General features: G+C 42.6%; 2 long non-coding RNA genes across 3 annotated transcripts in view; both read left to right on the forward strand.

Annotated features, from left to right (window-relative positions):
- Window positions 1-12,331, forward strand: part of LOC144454077 (uncharacterized) — a 56,964-nt gene extending 44,633 nt beyond the window's left edge. The window contains exon 2 of the long non-coding RNA XR_002328872.2: window positions 12,050-12,331. This is a non-coding gene — a long non-coding RNA (uncharacterized LOC144454077). The remainder of the gene's footprint in view (window positions 1-12,049) is intronic.
- A 1,651-nt stretch (window positions 12,332-13,982) lies between these two features.
- On the forward strand, window positions 13,983-16,470 carry LOC110224089 (uncharacterized). Of its 2 annotated transcripts, XR_002328871.2 has the most exons (3): window positions 13,985-15,422; window positions 15,531-15,659; window positions 16,280-16,470. It is a non-coding gene; the product is annotated as an uncharacterized LOC110224089 (long non-coding RNA). The 2 variants fall into 2 exon arrangements; XR_013485740.1 differs by having other exon boundaries at window positions 13,983-15,659.
- Window positions 16,471-18,322: the final 1,852 nt, after the last annotated feature.

The following is an 18,322-nucleotide window of genomic DNA, read 5'->3' on the forward strand; positions in this document are numbered from 1 at the left end:
GGAAATGTAGACAGTAGATCTAGGTAGAGGAACTTCTAGCTGGGACCTCAGCATCTCCAAATGGGACAACACTCCCAAATGCTCCACTGTGGCTATGGCCTGGGAGATGGTGACAGATATTTTAACAGCCTAAGGCACCAAATGGCTAAACTATAATCTGGCTTTTCCCAGGGATATAAGATCCTTTTGGAGGAGGAGAAACAAAAGGAGAATCTTGTCGAATATTAAAGTTCTGTCATAAAAACTCAAATTATCTAAGCAACTAGTAGGCTGGTCCGAAAAGGACTTTCTTGGGTGTTCTGCATTTGGTTTTATGTTAGGAATCCAAAGTCCCTCAAATTTTGCAATGCAGCAAACTGTACTCACCAAGTGCCAGGTATTCTGCTAAATGCTGGGAATGTAAAGATAAATAAACCAGTCTCTAACTTCAGGAAGCTTGCAGTTTATCAAGGAAGGGAAGCCAAGCCAGTCTCTCCTTTTTAAGGCTTGAGTTTCCTTACCTTAAAAATGAAGATGTTAGAGTAGGGTCTCTGAGGTCCTTTCTGCCCCAAATTCTGTGATCCCAGCACTCTATGACTATAATACAAATGAGCACATATTCAGTGCATAGGTGCTGTTCAAACAAAGGAGGGAGAGAGAGGGAAAGGGGGAGGAGGGGGAGAGAGAGAGAGAGGGAGAGATAGAGATCGAGATCGAGAGAGTGATTGAGAGAGACAAGAAGGAGGAGGAGGAGAGAGCTCTCTTTTTAGGTAGGGGATCCAGTTTGTAGTTAACACCTGAGCTGATCCTAAAAAACGGTAGAGGTAGAGGGGGAAGGGGGTGGAGAAAGTGTGTCTCAGGAAGGAGGTGCCAAAGCACGTTGACTCTGAGGGTGCAGTGACAGGGACGTTGTCCCGGACCCAGCAGAGAACTGTAGAAAATTGTGGTGAGGTCCTGGCACTTCACTCACCTTGGAGTTGAAGTGTACCTTCCCTCCTACCCCCAGATATTAGTGCCCTGGAACATATACCCCCACCCTCCTTCCTTTCCCCCATCCTTGTTACTGCTCTGGGCTACACCAGAATTGTAGATTTTTGCCTTCCTTTGGTGACTAGGGCATGGGCATTGCATGAACGGTAGTTTCAACGTTTTTGTTTGTTTTTCAGGCAGACGGGGCTCCTTCTGTTACGTGGGACACCTTGATGAATCAAAAAGAGGCACGTAGTAAGAGGAGGAAGGAGCCTAAAGTCTGCTTGCAGAAGGGGAGTCCTTTTAAACGCAGTGCTGTGTTTGCCGAGGAAACTAAAGCCCGAGTCTGGGTTGGTCCCTAGGAAGAAAGCCACATTGCGTACCTCATTGGCAAGCCCCCCACCTCCTTTGAGAGCTGGGAGTGTGATACATATCTCTTCACAGCCAAATGGCTGGTTTCGGAATTGGGTCATCCCATAGGCTGACAAAGATGTTATATCTAGTTGGTGGGATCGGGTTTCACTCTTCCTTGTAAAACCCAGCCGTACCCCAGCCTCTGCCAGCCATCAAGGGGCTCCTTTGTACTTTCGTTCCGAGAGGCTGAAAATCGAGGCTTGTAAAGGGCATTGCAGTGAAGGCTTTCCTCTTGTCCTGCTCTGTCCAGTAGTTTTAAAGTTGTTACAATGGGATTATTGGATCCGAGGGGCATATTCTGGCCAAATTCTCAAATTCTGGCCAGGCGTTGGGTAGGAGAAATAGTTTGAGGAATAATTTTGGCATTGATGCTTATGTGTGATGGGGATATGCAGGATGCCCTCCTAGAGAGGAGCCCTTCCTCTCTCTTCCCATTCCCTCTCCTCTTCCATCCCTTTAATTCTCTCTGCCTTACTTGCCCTCCCTTCTTCTCTTCCCTTTTCTCTCTTCTCAGTTACTCTCTATTTCCTTTCCTCCTTTTTCCTTTTCTCCTCCCCTCTACCCTTTCTCTCCTCCCTCCCTCTTCCACCCCTTCTTCTCTTTCTTTGCCTCTTCCCTACTCCTACCCCTCCCTCTCTTTCCTTGCCTTTTCTCTTGCCCCTCCTCCTCCTCTTTTCCCTCCTCCTTCCTCTTTCCCTTTCCCCTTCCCTTTAAGCAACCCTCATCTCCTTCTCTCTCTCTCCCCCTGTCCCAGACCTGTCCCTGTCCCTCTTTCTCCTTCTAACTTGTTTTTATGCTGACTTGAGCATTGGTATTTCTGCTTCTTTATGGAACATCCTGTAATTAGGGAGAAAAAAAAACACACAAAAATCCAACAACCACGAATCTGTTCAATCCTATGTGCTAGACACATGCTGCCCTCTAATGGTTTAGGATTTTTAATTTTTTGAGAGTTCTCTGAACAGGAACTATAGGCTGGTGAGGAGGATCAGAAGGAACTTGGCTTTCCAGGTAAACTGGTTCCTTTGTCCCAGTCAATTCAACTGCTAGGCAGTTGGGGTGGGGGAGCAGAGAGGGGGAAGGAGAGGAGGCAGGAACCAGGATAGAAGACTCAGAGAAAGTGTTCCAAATTCCCACTGTCGAAAGTATAGAATGAGGGAGACTGTGCTAACTACTTCTCTTTGAAAGGAATTATTCCTCATTCTATCAGGAGATCTGCCATTTCATGACTGCATTTAGGAGGCAAGTATAGTGAATCACATGTCAAAGGATATTTCTACCAGCAAAGGGAGGTTTCATGGACTGAGATGAGTTTACTCCCTCTGTCTTTCCTTTCAGTGACCCAAGGGCAAAAAACCTCCCCAAAACTGAAAAACATCTTTAGGCATTTCTGATTGAGTTACTGCGTCACTGAGTCAAAAGCCAAAAGGAGGAGGGGGAGGAGGTAATGGTGGTGGTGGTGGTGGTAGTGGGGTGAGTGGTGGTCAGAGGGTAAGAACAAACTGAAATAACATCTGCTGAGTTAATGATTGGTAGAATCTGAAGAAACCTTATTGGACTTAGCTCATTTCTGCTTCGAGGAGAAGCCAGCATCTCACTAAGGACCAAAGTTCACAGGGAAAGGTGTGGGAAAGCAGGGAAGCAATTTCTTTTAGTAACTGGCAAATCTGTCTTGGGGACTGTGATAAAAAGGAGAAAATCTTTGTTTTCCTTCTCTCAATAAAGCCAAAATCTGGTCAAAGGCTAACATAAATACTATCATCTCTGTCGCAAGACAAAAACTGAAACAGACCTTAGCACAGGGGACAGAGTGCTAGGCTGGGAGTTAGGCCTGAGAACTGAGAAGAACTGAGTTCAAATCTGGCCTCAGACATTTACTAGCCATGTGACCCAGAGTAAGTCACTTAACCTCTATTTGCCTCAGTTCTCTTATCTGTAAAATGGGGATAATAGTACTTACCTTCCAGGGGAGTTGTGAGGATCAAGTAAGGTAATAATTGTAAAGTACTTAGCACAGTGTTTGGTACATAGAAAGTGCTATAAAAACATTAATTGTTATTATTTGTCTTATTTACGATAGTTTAGCATGTGTAGCTCCCCAGAAGGAGGTACTGTGGAAGCTTCATGTCAGTGTTTCTTGAACTGGGGCTAGGTACTCAAAGGGGATCATGGGACAGTGTCCAGATTAAGACAGTACAATGTCGTCATGGGAGTTTGTGGGTGGCAGGATGGGGTGGTGTGTGGGGGCACAGGCAAATTAAAGAATTCAAGTAATACTAATGATGAGATTGATTCCCATGACACATATAAATGCAGAGTTGTAGTTGGAAAAAAAGAGCCTCTACTCAGCGGAGGAGGTGGGGGAAGGACTCCTCTCCCCCACTCAACTTTTAGAGAACAAAAGTTCTCCAGTTTTTCTTTTTATGACCATAAAAAGTACAGTTTCGTTTTATGAAAACTTTGGGTGAAATTCAGAAGAACGGGCTTGCTGCAGAGAAGTGATCTCAAAGCTTACCCATGTTTTCTCTCAATGCCTCACTGTGCTCACACAACCCAGCAACAGATGAAATGACCTTCTAAAGACACGACTTTTGCACACATCCCATTGCAGTTGAACAGGAAACCATCTGCATTACACTTGCCAGTTGGAATACTATCCAGGAAGGAGATGCCAGTCAATTTTCAGAGCAGCTTACTTGAGCAAGCATAGTTGGCTTTGAAGTAATTTTTTGCTTTCAATCATTAGATTGGTTTTATGGCCAAACTGTCCTCACAGACCCACAGCTTAAAAGATCCTAGAAAAATAGATTTAGAGATGGGAGGGCCATTAGAAATCATCTGGTTCAATAGCTGAGCCCCTCCAGGCTATTGCAATTACCCAGGCATGAGGTGAGAAACCTCCTTATTTGGGAGGAACACTTTGGATGGGAACTCATGAACAACAGCTCTAGAACCATCCCCCCCACTCCTCCTACCTCCTCAGGGTTACCCCCAAAACACTGAAGGGAGAAATGGTAGCTGTGATCTGATGACTTGCTAATCTGAAGATGAATTGGAGAGTGACCCCAGAGACTTTGTTAGACATAAGTACATTCATATATAGACATAAGACATACATAATGCATATATGTGTACATGTATAAGAAACGTAACATTAAACAATATACAAAATCTCCATTTAGTGCTACTCTGACTCCTTATTTGGGCATGGCGGTGACCCTGGGTTCTTCAGAGCTATGCTGTTAGAGTCCAGGCTTTGGCAATTCTTAACAAAATGGAAAGGCCAGACTGGACCTTGCACTGAACTGTGTTTCTATTGTCTGAGGATCAATTTAGCTAAACTTAGAGAGGCTGAGCCAGAGGACTAGCCACCAGGGGATGAAAGTTTTTGACCACAGTAACTCATGAAGACTCTTGCTAAGATGGAGGGCTTGTGATCTACATTTGTAGGGGATGCTCAGATTAATGCAATTGTTGACCTTTCAAATTAATTTGAATAACTAAGTAATTCTGGAAGTTTTGAGTAATTTCATAGAATTTTTTTAAATATGGGACAGCATACAGTAATAAATAGATTGCAAGGCTTGAAGGCTGAAGGATCTGAATTCAGATTCTGCCTCTGATACTAGGTATATGACCTTGGGCAATTATTTTACCTTTATGTGACCCTGACACTTATATACCAAATCTTCCATCTGCTTTGATGGAAGGAGTCCTTCAAGTTGAGGAAATAACAAACAGATACCTCTAATTATCTAATACACACATATGCACATGTATAAATATATATATATATATACACATACACATATACATGGACAATTTGCATATATGTGTGTATAAATGTGTGCTTATATGTGTATATATGTATATATGTGTGCACATATGTGTATATGTGTATATACATGCATACTTATGACGAGAGAGAAAGAGAGATAGAGAGACAGGCAGCCTAAATTAAGACCTATATGGTAGATGAAGTTTGTCATTGCTACCAACATCTGCCCTGAAAGTCAGTAACTACTGGTAAGAAAATGGCCACAGGTCCTCATCTATAATCAAATGCAAATTGAGTTAGAAAAATGTTAATATTTGTACTGAAAAAGATAGGCCAGGAGCTACCTAGACAGAATGTGTCCTCTGTGCTTCTCATTCATAGGACCCAAAGTTAAGAAGTTGTTGTTCAGTCATATCTGACTCTTTGTGACACAATGGACCATAGCAGGCCCTTATATCCTCCACTGTCTTTCGAAGTCTGTCCCAGTTCATGTTCGTTGTTTCCATGACACTATCTATCCACCTCATCCTCTGTCATTCCCTCTTCCTTTTACTTTCAACATTTCCTAAAACCAGGGTCTTTTCCAATGAGTCCCATTTTTTCATTATGTGGCCAAAGTAATTAAGCTTCAGCTTCAGTATTAGACCTTCAGTCAATTGGAGTCAGGAAGATCTGAGTTCAAATGTGACTCAGACACTTACTAACTGTGTGACCTTGGGCAAACCACTTAACTTCTATTTGCCTTAATCCACTGCAGAAGGAAATGACAAACTATTCCAGTATCTTTGCCAAGAAAACCCTATGATCAGTATGGTCAACGGAGTCATGAAGACTGAACCATAGCAAATACTGTTGATTCAAGATGGGAACTGTGAAGAGAAGGTTGATTAATGAGGGGAAGGTCTATAGATGCTTTTGGAAAGAGAGAGTTGAGAAAGGCAGAAATAGAAAGAGACAACTGGGTTACAGAATGGCAGCTCTAGAGGCTGGACCCTGGGCTGTAGCATGCATAGAATGGTGGCAATAACACTGATCTGGAGTCAGATAACCTGGATTCAAATCACTCCCTTAGACACGGTGTGATCTTGGAACAGTCTCTTAGTCTTTCTAGGCCTCTCTTTCTTCATCTATAAAATTAGGGGGCTAGACTAGAAAGCCTTTGAAGTCCCTTCATCTCTTATTCTATGACCCAGTGGTCCTCCAGAGTGGAAAGTTACCCAGTGGCAAAAGACCAACTTCTGTTTGGGGTCTGCCCTGGATCTGTTTCATCACTGAACTTCTAGCAGGATGTTGACAGTTTCCACGGCTTCCTTTGTAGGGAGAAGCAGGACTTTCCCGCTGAAAGCTCAAACAGGAACTTCTGCTCAATTTACCTCTGATGAAGTGGTGACTTCTATAATACAGCTTGAGGGGAATGTTACAAGGCTGTCTGATATCCTAACAACTACTACTGGTATCTCAGTGCTCTGGTCTAACATAATTCCAAGAACTCGGTGTGAGGAAGTGATTTGTATATAGTGAATGGAAGGATGTTGATATCGTAGAATCATAGGTCCCTCTAACCTTTGTTTTTTTTTTGGGGGGGGGAGAACTGGAAGGCATTCTAGAGATTATAGAGTGTGTCCCAAATGTTCAGTGCAGTTGTAAGCTATTAAAGGAGCAGTTAGGTGGTGCAGCAGATAGAGTGCTGGGCCTGTGGTCAGGAAGACTTCTCTCCATGAGTTCAAATCCAACCTCAGACATTTACTAGCTGTGTGACCCTGGGAAAGTCACTTCACCCTGTTTGCTTCAGTTTCCTACAGAAGGAAATGACAAACCATTCCAGTATCTTTGCCAAGAAAACCCCAAGTGGGGTCACAAAGAATCAGACACAACTGAAACGACTCAACAACAAAGCTCTTAGGGATTAGAAGTGCACTAAGATTTTTGTGACAACCCACAAAGTCATAGGATCATAGGATTGTAGATTTAGACCTGGAAAGGACCTCAGAGGTCATGAAGTACAATCCTCTTATGTTACAGAATAAGGAAAATGAAGTCCAGAGATATGGAATGATTTATCTGGATAGTGACAGAGTCTGGGTTTGAACCCAAGTCCAAACCCTTCATTTTCCCAAAGGAGGAAATGGAGGCCTGAGAAGCAAAGTGACTTGTCCAAGACTATATGGGATAAGAGTTATGATGTGCGACTGGGACTAGAGCCCAGATCTTCTAACTTTACACACAGTTCTCTTTCTGCTACCCTTTGCTACTTCCCACGTGAAAATCAGAAGTTTGGGAAAAGATCACAAACCTGGCACAGAGGCCTGATATAAGAGTGATGGAGGATTTCAATTATCTAGACATATGCTGGAACTCCTTCTCTGCCAAAAGAAGAGCAGCCAATAACTTCTTGGTTTGCTTTTGAGATCATTTCCATCCTGCAAATGGTGAAGGCACCAACAAAGGGAAATTCTTTCCTGGGTTTGATTCTCCCTAACAGGGAGGAACTGGTTACTGGGTTGGAAATAATGGGACTCTTGGGGAGAGGGGTCTGCCCTGGACTTGTTTCATTACAGAACTCAAAGCAGGATGTTGACAATTTCCACAGCTTCCTTGTTCAGGAGGAGGAGGGATCTTCTATTCTAAAGTTTGTGATGGAGGAAAGGAAATCTTAAGATAATCTGATAGGCAGCCTAGATTTTGGGAAAGAAATTCCAAAGGCACAGAGAAAATGTCGGTAGAATCCGATGGACTAAAATGCTACAGGTGAAGCCAGCCCAGGAGGGATGGGAGGTTCTCAAGAATGAAATCTGAAGACACAAAGGAAAATAATTCCAGTGAGGAAAAAGAGTGGGATTTGTCTGAAGGAACCAATGCAGATGCATAGGAAACTCACCAATCAAGTTAGACTTTAAAAAGGAATGTATAGGAAAATGGAAGCAAGGTCAGGTAGCCGGAGATGAGTATACAGGTATAGCATGGTCTTGTAAAAATGGTGTAAGGATACTCAATGGCCAGTGGTTGCTGAGGGACAATATACGGACAATAAGAAGTGTATTTTTTAAATGGCAATTTTTGGGGAAAAAGAAGAGTCAAAGAAGGGATAAGACCTTTGCTGCTCAACTCTGATTCGTTTTCTCTGAAAAGAAGAATTATAGAACAAAAATCTCTAACAGGGAGTTGACATACAAAATAAGGAGACAGTAAGAAAATTGCTAGCTGCCTTTGATGGATTAAAGCTACCAGGTACAGATGAACTATACCCTTGGGCTCTCATCACTTTTCTGTTACTGCAAGAGAGTCGTCCTCTGGTCTTCAACTGGTCTTCCTGCTTCAAGAGGCTCCCCATTCCATTCCATTCTACACTGTTACCAAAGTAATTTTCCTTAAGCCCAGATCTGATCACATGACTGCCCAACTCTAGTGGCTTCCTAGTGTCTCTAGAATATAATGTAACCTTCTCTGTTTGGCCTTGAAAGCCCTGCACAAACTGGCCCCAACCTACCTTTCCAGACTCATTGGACATTACTGTCTTACTTATACTCTATAATCCAGCCAAACAGGTTTTCTCTCTATTCTTTACTCAGTGTGCTTCATCTCCTATGTCTTGCCTTTGAACTGTCTATTCCCCATGCCTGGAATGCCCTCTGCCCCATGGTACCTTGTCCTGAACTACTTTATAAGTATATATTTACTTTATGTCATATACATGTATATATGTGTATATAGATAGATAGATACATATACATATACACATATAATTATATGTATTTGTTGTCACCCCCATTGAAATGTAAGTTCTTTGTGGGTAGAGATTATTTTGTTCTTTCTAATTGTATTCCCAGCACCCAGCACAGTGAGGTACCTATTACACAGTGGTGGCTAGTCATTTAGTCAATAAACACTTATTAAATACTTACTATGTGCCAATGCCAGTGAGTGCTAGGAATTTGTTGTTGTTTTTGTTGGGCAATCTCAGCCGTGTCTGATTATTTATGACCCCATTTGGGGTTTTCTTGGCAAAGATACTGGAGTGGTTTTCCATTTCCTTCCTCAGCTCATTTAATAGATGAGGAAACTGAGGCAATCAGGGTTAAGTGACTTGAACAGGGTCACTTAGCTAGTAAGTGTCTAAGGTCAGATTTGAACTCATGAAGATGAGTATTTCTGACTCCAGGCCCAACACCCTACCCACTTTGTCACCCAGCTGCCCTGAGTGCTATGGATACACACACACACACACACACACACACACACACACACACACACACACACCCTGCTCTCAAGGAACTTACAGTCTAAGGGGGAAAGGCAACACACAGAAAGAAGCTGAAAAGTGGTGAGGGAGGTACCCAATGTGGGGGCATGGTAGAAAAGTCAGAGAATTCCCAAATCAGTACAGCCAGGTAAGAAATGAGGAGATGTTAGGAGCTGAGCCCCCTCCTTAAATGGAGGCTTTAGAGTTCATGGCTCTGCCCTGTAATCACAAAGGGTAGTCATGAGATGGAGTACCAAAGCTAATGGGATCTTGTAGGATGATAAAGTTTTCCTAATAATGTATTAATAAATACTGAATTGGGGGCAGCCAAAAAGCATAGTGAATAGAGTGCCATTCCTAAAGTCAGGAGGATCTGAGTTCAAATGTGGCCTCAGACACTTACTAGCTGTGTGACCCTGGGCAGGTCACTTAACCCTGTTTGCCTCAGTTTCTCCATCTATTAAATGTGCTGTGGAAGGAAGTGGCAAACCACTCCAGTATCTTTGCCAAGAAAACCCCAAATGGGGTCACAAAAAGTTGGACACCACTGAAAATGCCTGAACAACAACACTAAATTAGTTGATGTGGGAAATGCTGTGGATACAATTCATCCAGATTTTGGAGATCCTTTTTGTTAATGCATCTCAATTCAATAAGTTTTTTTTTTTTATTAAATGTCTACTATGTTTCAGGTACTGTGTCATGGTCATGCCTATATTCTCCAGTATTTTCTGTCTCAGTCTAAAATGAAGAGATACATTAGATGGTCATTCATCTGGATGAATTCATAACTGCTAGGATGGCTGGATTGAAATAGTTGTTAATGGCTAAATGTCAGCTTAGCAGAAGGCCTCCATGGGAGTACCTCAGGAATCTGTCTGGCCTGCGCCATTCAGCACTTTTTCAATGACTTGGATAAAGGCAAAGATGAAATAAATGCTCCTCATATTTGCAGATGATGCAAGGCTAGGAAGGGTAGCTAACATAATGGATGACTGAATCAGGATCCAAAAGGATATTGACAAACTAGAACACTGCATTAATAAAACGAAATTCAATAGGGATAAATGTAAAATCTCATACTTGGGTACAAAAAAAATCAACTTCAGAGACATAAGATTGGGGCAGCATGGTTTTAGACAGCAGTTGCTCTGGAAAAGATCTGGGAATCTTAATATGAGTCAGCAGTCTGATGTGGCAGCCAAAAAGATAATGGGATATCACACTTCATTAAGAACTTAATAGTAAGTTTCTAGTAGTAAGTAGTAACTACTTCTTACTAGTAAGTAGTAAGTAGTAAGCTTCTTAGTAGTAAGAAGATGGTAGCCCCTCTGTGCTCTGCTCTTGTCAGATTTCATCCATCTTCAGTTCTGGGCATCACACTTACAGCTGAAAGATATTTACAAACTGAAGAGTCTAGGGAAGGACACACAGGATGGTCAAGGCACAGGGGTGGGGAACCTGTGGCCTGGAGGCCCCATGTAGCCCTCTAGATCCTCAAGTGTGACCCTTTGACTGACTCCAACCTATGAAGTTTGGGGTTTTCTTGGCAAAAATACTAGAGTGGTTTACTATTTCCTTCCTCAGCTCATTTTACAGATGAGGAAACTGAGGCCTAGTCCAGTTTGGAGTCAGTCAAAGGGCCACATTTGAGGATGTAGAGGGCCACGTGTGGCCTCCAGGCCCCAGGATCCCCACTCCTGGTCAAGGCATTGAGTCCATGTCATTTATAGTAGGTTGAAGTAATGAATTTTAACTTGGTTAAAAAAAGACTCAGGGGGACATTATAGCTGTCTTCAAATATGCGAAGGGCTGTCATCTGGAGGAATGATTAGGCTTTTTTCTGCTTGGCTGCCAAGGGCAGAACCAGGAGCAACTAGAAGTTACAAAGAAACCAATTTAGATTTGATGTCAGGGAAAGCTTCCAACAATTAGGAAAATTCCTAACAATTCCTGTCCCAAAGTAGAATGGGCTGTATTGAGAAGTTCTGGGCTTCCCCTCCTTGGAGATCTTTAAGCAAAGGGTAGAACATCATGACTTGTCTTGTATGTGATACTGTGATACTGGTATGTGATACATGCCCCTTTGGGGCATGGGTTGGGATGGATGGATGCTGAGAACTCTGCCAACTCTCAGATTCCATGATTCTATGATTTCTAGCTTTGCTACACAGTGCTGCTCTTGATTCACAATACAATTATTAATTATTCTTATTAATTAATTGAATTCCACTGTAGTCTCACAAAATCAGATTAAATTGTCATTTAGTTGTCTACCCAAGACTAGTTCAGCCCAGTTTGGAGCTCTCTATCCCAACCGGTCAGTTCCATTCCATTCAGCCAAGTCCAGCACCTGCCTGTCCCTGCTCCTTGGGTCATCTGCCCAGCCCAGACCTTCTTGGTTCCTTTCCTCTTAGCTAAGTCTTAGCACTTAGATTTCTAGTCATTGTTGAAGTGGCTATAATGTCCCCTTTTAAGCTTGTATAACCTGGATTTTGTCTGTACCTCTAATTTCTAACACAATTCCAGTGGAAATAGTTGTCCCTCTATATCATCATTTTGCTTAAAGTATAAATATATATTTTTGCTGAACCAGTTAATGGCATGTGGTGGGTCATGCCTGTATTCTCCAGTGTTCTCAGTCTCTTTTTCTCTCTTTTTTCCCCCAGTGCTGATCAATTGAGGAATGTGACAGTATATGAGCCACAGCCAGGAAAATAATGCCTCCACAAACTTCCAAAAAATAAGAGTTGCTTTTTGTATTTTGGGAAAAGTCCAGAAGGAAAAAAAAATCACACATTTGACAGAATTGCAAGATTCTCTTTTGCTATCAGACTGATGGAGACATAAGAAAAACCAGTTCTAACAAGAACAGAAGAACCCAGTCAGGTTGGAATGATGGTTTCAGAGATGGGTGGGGAGCATCTTCTGTAATAAAATTATGTTTCTTATTCAGTTGCAAGAGGTTAATGTATAGATGTTTGTATTTGTTCAGGTGAAATATTTCTTCTCATCATAGAACCCAATTCACTTTTTAGTGGATATCCATGACATCTTGGGAGGGCAATGGCTAGCATTTCTCTCTTCTTTTGTCTATTTGCTTCCTTTGACTTTTGAGTACATCTATGGAAATCATAATATATACAGTAGAAATAGGCCTTGGACCTGTGATTTCATTGCTATAAGGAACTTCTAGGTGAGGTTCCAAGGCAGGTCTGCACCTTCTCTGCAACTTATAGTCTTGGAGAACTGCTTGGGGGTACTGAAAGTTTTAAGAGACTGGTACAGGGTCAAAAAACTAGTATGTGTCAGCAACAGTACCTTAACCTAAGTCTTCCTGGCTTCGAGATCAGACATATGTTCATGGCAACCATGCTACCTCTCAAAGATATGCTACTGGCAGGAACCATTCATTTGTAGAATTCTTGTCTACCATGTGGAAAGTCCAAGTTTGATTCCCAGGCCAAGACATAAAATATTGGTGCCCACATAGGCCATCATATAGGTCGTAGCCTTTGACGTAGGAGAAAACTGAGGCCCAAAGAAGTCCTTGAGTTGATCCAGGTTCTGCAGATAGTGGCAGAGACACTGCCAGAGCCCCCACATATGTTGCCTCCCATCCAATGTTCATCGCATTATCACTTGGTTTGCTCACTGATTTTGTGAAGCTTAATGAAAACATTAAGTACAACCATCAAATTTTTCAGAAGGTACACATCTAGTTGTGCTGCCCAGGTTTTTTTTGCTTATTCTGCTCCCGTTTTCTGTTTGGCTGCGGTTATTTCATGGTTTATTAGCATCTGAACTTGAACATGATGGGGGAAAGAAAGAAGGCAAAATTTAAAATAGCCCACTGTCTGTCGTTTAAAGCCATTCACAACCTGGCTTCTTCCTATGTTTCCAGTTTTCATACACTTTGTTTCCCTCCACGTGGTTCTACAATCTAGCTAAATGAGCATACCACCCCCCTACTCCAGGCCTTTTCAGTGGCTGTCCTAAATAACCTGGAACATGCTCCCTTTGTCTCTTGACTTCCCTGACTTCCTCAAGATAGCTCACAGTCTTCAGTAGTAGTTTGAGATGCTGATTGTATATTGAGATACTAAATTGCATATGAAGTAAGCAGTAATTCTCGGACTTTTTGACCCTAAGCCAATCAGGGGCTGACTAGAAATGTTTGGGTCGTCTCCATTAATGAAACCAAGCAACGTAGGGAGAGCTTGGCCCAAATGAACTTTTGCCACTAACTAGCCGTGTAACCTTAGAAAAATCACTTTCTCTCTCTGGGCCTCAACTTCCTCATCCGTAAAATGAGAGGGCTGTACTGGATTGTCCACTGAAGGGCCTTCCAGCTCTAATTGTAATTTAGATTCTGGCTCTAAAATTTTTTTTTTAAGTGAACTCCCTGTTTCACAGGGTTACTGTGAAGAAAGTGATTTGAAAATCATAAAATGGGAACTAGTCTTCAGTCTTCTCTGTTTCTGCGAGTCCTGGCATCGAGGGCTTCTTAAGCCCCAGGGCCCTGGTGTGGCTGGGCTGTCTGCGCATGTGGTGGGTACCCCACCCTCCCCCCAAAAAGGGGCTTTTGGCCAAACAGGAACTATTTGGCTTCCTGATGAAGTACAGATTCAGCCCTTCCCGAAGCTGAGCGTTTCTCTCCACCTCCTCACCAGAGGACTAAAGAAAGGCTAATGGAGATCCTGCCCTCTGTCTTTCTTACTGTATCATTTTGGATTTATCAAACGTCTTTCCTTAAAAAAGAAAAAAAAATGGAGACCAAAGCACTGGGTTATGGATTAGGCGGCATGGCTTTCTCCTGATCACTCAGCAGAACTCTGTTTCATCTCTCCAGGCCCCTGGCTCTAATTAGCTGTACACAAACTATGTGTGTGGTGGGAGGGGCCGATCCTTTGCCCCCCTCATCATCTGCATGGCAACTCTGCAGGAGCGAGGAGTGGGAGACAGATGATGCTTCCCTGCTGCTGGGCCCCTGTCTGTGAACCAAAGAGTTCTATTCTCTTTTGACTTGAGCTGACACCAAGCAGCCCCTCCTGCCTCTGGATCATGTTGCAGGCTATTATGCAACACGGCCTTGTGTTGCAAACAAATGCTAAGAGCAGTCTAAACCATGTAAGGCAAAGACTATAACTAACCAGAGAAATTGCTTATTTGGGGTTCAGATACCTGTTCAAAATTCAAATTCATTGACCCAGTGCATAGGAACTTTGATTGAAAGATGGAAAAGACCTTAGAGATTGGATGGATGAACCTCCTTGTTTGAAAAGCAGGTAACTGAGGTCCAGAGAGAAGGTAAGTAATTTGTCCAAAGGGTTCAGGCAACGTTCAGAGTGGCAAAAGCCGGGAATTGAATCCTGCTCTTAGACTTCAAACCCTGGGCTGGTTCCACAACCCTACACTGCCGATGTTGATAATACCTCACTCATCCCTATCCATAACAATAACAACAATGAAAAATCACTGCAGAGAACTGAGAATCCTGGGTACTTTCCCCCACCCTGTAGTCTGAAAGGCTTTGAATATGCTCATCAAACCAAATTCTCATGTACCCCCCTATTCTTCCTGTATGTGAGAGAAAGTGAATGTATAAACTGAGAAATGGGTTTGGGGTGGTGGTGGTGGTGGTAATTAGCTACTACAGCTAGTGCTAACTGGGCCAGGGCTATGTATATCCTCTGAAAATTAATTATAAGGAAAGTTTTGATGGAAGGTGAGAAGAACTGAGAAGAGTCAGGGGGAGGCAGGGGTACGGCGCACTGTTCCCTCAGCCCTTGCCACACTGTGCCTTGTGAAAACTTTAAAAATTCAGAAACTCTCAAGAAAAAGGGGAATTCGTTTTCATGACACGCAAGTGAATCTTCAATCCGCCCATTCTCTGGCATGTCTTTCTTAGGGAGAAAACTATGAAAAAAGCTTTGCATGCGGCAGTCACGTTGCCATCTGTCTCTGCAACCCGCTGGTACCCTGTAGTGCCCAGGGACAGCACTTTGCAATCGTTCGAATTGAAATCTGGCACTGGGAGAGGTTAGTGGGGCCTCTACCGTTCCCTATTCCACCCCTCTCAGCACTCCCTGAAAAGAAAACAGGTCAGCACTTCACGTGCCCTTTATCTCCCTTGGCTGAAACTTCCAGGTCTCGATTTTGCACCTCCTGGCTCCACCCCCAGCGCCGAGTTGGGCATCAGTAGCTGAAACAGGAAGCAAGATGCAGTGCACCCAGAGAGAGATAAAAGTGCTTCTGAAGGAGGAGGAAGAAGAGGAGGTGGGGTGGCCTGGATGTATGTGTGTGTGTGTGTGTGTGTGTGGTGGTCTTTTTCCATCCCCACCACCCTGGCTTTCTTTGAAGTCCTCTCATTTACCCATAGATTATGTAGAATGATCATCTCATCAGAAGCACTAGTTTGCCTGTGTCATGGTCTAAGAAAGGGATTCCCTCCTCCCCTAAACAGTGCTAGGAATCTACTCAGATTTTGCAACTTGACCTGGTATATCTGTAACCAGCAGCTGCAGGCCCCATCTGCTGGGGACTTTCTGTGAGCATCTTTTCCGCAGCATTGTAGGATTTTAAGCTAGAAAGGGCCTTAGAAATGACCTAGTACAACCCAATCATTTTACATATGGGGGAAACTGAGACCTAGAGAGACAAAATGACATGCACAAGGGAATTAAGTAGGTAAGTGGAAAAGTCAAGCCAAGCCAAGCCACCTAACTCCAAGCCTGGTAGTCCTTTCCCTAGCTACCAGACTCTCTCTTGAGCTCCCCAACCCCCACTCCCTTTCTTTTCCCTCCAAACCTTTAAGAAAATGAAAGTGGACTCTTTCCCCACAGTGAGGCTGGGGGGCCCTGACTGAGTATCTCAAAGCTATTTCCTTTCTTTTTTAGATTTGAAGAGAAAGAGCTGGGAATTGTGGCTTCAGCTGTCCTCAGAGTAAAGGACGAGGTTCTTACACAATGGTGTGTTATGTTTGTCGTTTTCCTTTCAACGTTTACACACAAAACCTGACCACTTAGACCACCCTGTTGCTGTTACCTAACAAAGACAAATAAAAGGCAAAACTCCTTTAAACCGTGAATAGTCACAATTGATTATTTGCCTCCTTTCGGTTTGCTTTCTCCCCCCACTCCCCCACCCCCACCCCTTGCAGCTCCCAGTTCCTGAAGTGGATGAATCCTATGGATCCTGGAAAGAGTATTTTATTAGTTCACTCTCCAAAGGCTCCATAAGCTATCCCTGTAACTTTCCAAAACAAAACACCCCTCCCTGAACACCATTCCCTTGTGGATGTTATTTCCATAGAACTTCTGAGAGCAGAGCCATCTTCGATTTTTCCCCAATTAATAGTATTTTATTTTTTCCAATTACATGTAAAGACAGTTTTGACTTTCATAAGATTTTGAGTTTCATATTTTTTTCTCTCTCCTCCCCAAGATGGCATACAATCTGATATAGGCTATAAATGTACAATAATATTAAACATATTTCCACATTAGTCATGTTGCGAAAGAAGAATCAGAACAAAAGGGGAAAATCATGAGAAAGAAAAAAAAAGTAGAGAAAATAGTATGCTACAATTTATATTAGGACTCTATACTTCTTTCTCTGGATGTGGGGAGCATTTTCCATCATGAGTCTTTTGGAATTGTCTTAGATCATTGCATTGCTGAGAAGAGCTAAGTCTATCAAAGTTGATCATTGTACAATGATACCGTTTCTGTGTTCAATGTCCTGGTTCTGCTCATTTCACTCAGCATCAGTTCATGCAAGTCTTTCCAGGTTTTTCTGAAATCTGCCTCCTCATCATTTCTTATAGCACAACAGTATTTCATTACATTTGTATACCATAGCTTGTTCAACCATTCCCCAATTGATAGTCATCTCCTCAATTTCTAATTCTTTACCATCACAAAAAGAGCTGCTATACATATTTTTGTACATGTGGATCCTTTTCCATTTTTAATGATCTCTTTGGGATATAGAGCTAGTAGTGGTATTGCTGGATCAAAGGATATACACAGTTTGATTGCCCTTGGGGCATAGTTCCAAATTGCTCTCCAGAATGGATGGATCAGTTCACAACTCCATCAACAAAGCCATCTTCAATTTTGTATTTGTAGCTCTAGTTCTTAGCACAGTGCCTGGCACACAGCAAGCTCTTAATAAATGATCATTCATTCTGCTTACAGGGTAAGGGCAACGGGACTCAATCTATGATTTTATTGGTATAGAGAATTCCCATGAAGAAACCCTCTACCAATGCATACTGGCACCTTCTCTGTAATTTATCATTTTAGAGAGAGCTGTCTAGGGTAGTGAGAGGATAAATGATGTGCTTGGGGTTATACAGTTAGCAAGAGACAGATCTTCCTGACTCTGAGGTCAGCTCTCTAACCACAAAGCTGTGGTATAAGGTAAGATACTGTTGAAAAATATTAAGAGATTGCTAAGTGGTTTGGACAAAGTAAGTGAATGGCAAATTTCTAGTGGTCCTTAACCTTTGAGTTGAAGGTATAAGACAGTGTTCTTCTTCAACATGTCCCTTGGCACCACAATCAGACAAGATATAGGGCTGTGTGGGCCAAAGGTCTGACCCAATGTGGCAGTTCTTACATTCTTATGGAACTTTGGCTGTATTAACATTTGGGATAATAATGGCTATCTATCAAATTATAGGAATGGCAGTATTTCAGTCAGTCAAATATCAACAAGAACTAATTAAGTGCTTGCTATATTCCAAGCAGCTAGGTGGTGCAGCCAGTAAAAGGCTAGGCCTGGAGTCAGTTATACCTGAGTTCAAATCCAGCCTCAGATGATTGCTAGCTGTGTGACCCTGGGCAAGTCACTTACCCTTGTTTGCCTCAGTTTCTTCATCTGTAAAATGAGCTGGAGAAGGAAATGGCAAACCACTCCAATATATGCACTAAAAA

The sequence above is a fragment of the Phascolarctos cinereus genome, unplaced genomic scaffold (genome assembly GCF_003287225.1).
Source record: "Phascolarctos cinereus isolate Bilbo 61053 unplaced genomic scaffold, phaCin_HiC Scaffold_4;HRSCAF=312, whole genome shotgun sequence".
Classification (NCBI taxonomy): domain Eukaryota; kingdom Metazoa; phylum Chordata; class Mammalia; order Diprotodontia; family Phascolarctidae; genus Phascolarctos; species Phascolarctos cinereus.